The 1,951-nt window shown below is 35.7% G+C and overlaps 1 long non-coding RNA gene across 1 annotated transcript; it reads left to right on the top strand.

Moving 5' to 3' along the window:
* Positions 1 to 397: 397 nt before the first annotated feature.
* LOC107760145 (uncharacterized) lies at positions 398 to 1,303 on the top strand. The gene is made up of 3 exons (XR_001642346.2): positions 398 to 536; positions 763 to 850; positions 1,025 to 1,303. It is a non-coding gene; the product is annotated as an uncharacterized LOC107760145 (long non-coding RNA).
* The last annotated feature ends 648 nt before the right edge of the window (positions 1,304 to 1,951 follow it).

Below are 1,951 nucleotides of genomic sequence, written 5' to 3'. Positions count from 1 at the left end.
AAATAGTACGATTGGGAGGAATATTCACTGGAATATTCTCATCACAAATTAGCCGTTACTATTTTAATAAAGGGAGTGCTCGTCCTCGCCTTCGTCCTCTGTTGAGCCACCTCGACCTCGTTTTTCTCATTACATCGACCTTTTGAAGCCAAACTATTGTATCATGTTGACGACATGTGGCAACCTTCGAAAGCTTCCTTAATATTGACTTGGTCTACATATAATTATGGTAATTTTTAGCCCATACGGACAAAAGGGAAAGCATGAGGTTAGTTTTTAATGACGAAAAAGTGCATACAGTACTGCAGTAAGGGAAGAATACATTTCAAATCTCCTGATGAGGCTTATAATTAATAAGTCATGTCTGACCCTTGAAACTTTAGGCTCGTATAAATAGGTACTTATCTGATTATCAAGTTAGATAGTGGAACTACTCGATCTTCTTCTTTTTGTTTGGAATATATCTCTGTGATTTTGTGAGAGGATATCGAGGATGAGTGAGCCACCAAAGTACGCGTATCCCTACCCTGCTCAAGGTAAATCCCTGTATCTTTAGCTTGGTGAATTAATAACATAAAGTGGTAGGGTGTCTTGTATTTAACTTTAATTTGATGGGGTTTCAATTTCGTATTCTTGACTGACGTACTTTAATTTTAGTTCTTGTCCTTCTGGTAAAATCAACCTTCCATCTCAAGTACTAGCTAGCTCTCTCAATCCTTTTTTTCTTTTGTCCCCATAACATAACTTATTTGATTTTGCTAGGATATTATCAAGGTCCTCCAGTGATGCCGCCACCTCAATATTATACAGCTCCTCCCCCCAGAAGGGAACCTGGCTTTCTTGAGGGATGGTAAGTGGCATTTTTTTTAGAAGCGTTTGCTTTCAGCTCCAACTATAATTACATATAACAAAAATTTTAAAATTTATTTAGAACTTTAAGTCTAGAATTCGTCTCTGTTATTTTGAGGAAAAAAAGGGCCTAAAAGTATTTAATACAAGTTTTATAAATGATGTGTTGATGCAGTCTGGCAGCTCTGTGTTGCTGTTTCCTGATTGATGAGTGTTGCTGCGACCCTTCAATCCTCTTCATCTGTTGATATTTATTTAATTTCTAGCCATCTCTTGTGAGAAGATATAATATTGTACGTGTTAAACAATCTCTTAATTTTCCTTGCTTCAAATTGTTGTATTAATCAGCTTGTTTCCGTAGATAAATCTACATAATTGTCTTTATAATTAGAGATCAGACCCTGTAAACTTTGCTTACCTTTTAATAGTAGTAATATATACCCTATTTCCTTCATTTACAGAATCATACTGTCCTACAAGCTCATCTAATCTGGAAATTTAAATTTATCTTTTCTTTATTATTATTTTTTCTCTTGATCAAATTAATTAAACCGGTGTGTTCGATAACTTACAAATGCTTTTTTATTTTATTATTAAACTTAGGAAGGGAGTCCTAAGAATTGAGTTATTTTTTATAGGGCGCGTTTTATTATTTTTGTGGACCTACACAATGTGAATTCAGATTAGTCGGGCCTTTGGAATACGTGATTGTTAAAAACAGGTAGGAAGGTAATTAAAAAGGTTACAAATACCTTTCAACTTTCGGTGCAAGCATTATTCAGGCTGAAAGTAAACTTAAGTAGTAGCCAGTAGGGTTGGGTCCCTCCATGTCTTCATCTAGTTTGAATTTTCCAAACAGGATGCAGCCACAAAGAAAAACCAGAAACATTTCTTGTAAAGTTGTAGAATTAGACTTTTTATCTTGTTGCTCGGAATTCCCGGACTCCACTTGTGAGATTACACTGGGTTGTTGTTGTTGTATCTTGTTGCTCGAAATACCATGTAGTCAAACAATCTTCCGGATATAAATCTTAGCCAATCGCTCTAAAGAGTAGGTAGTACATACAGGAATGAAGTGCGCGGACTTGGTCGGTCAATCCAC

Source organism: Nicotiana tabacum, chromosome 3 (genome assembly GCF_000715075.1).
Source record: "Nicotiana tabacum cultivar K326 chromosome 3, ASM71507v2, whole genome shotgun sequence".
Lineage (NCBI taxonomy): Eukaryota > Viridiplantae > Streptophyta > Magnoliopsida > Solanales > Solanaceae > Nicotiana > Nicotiana tabacum.
This window is presented reverse-complemented; position numbering and strand designations above follow the sequence as displayed.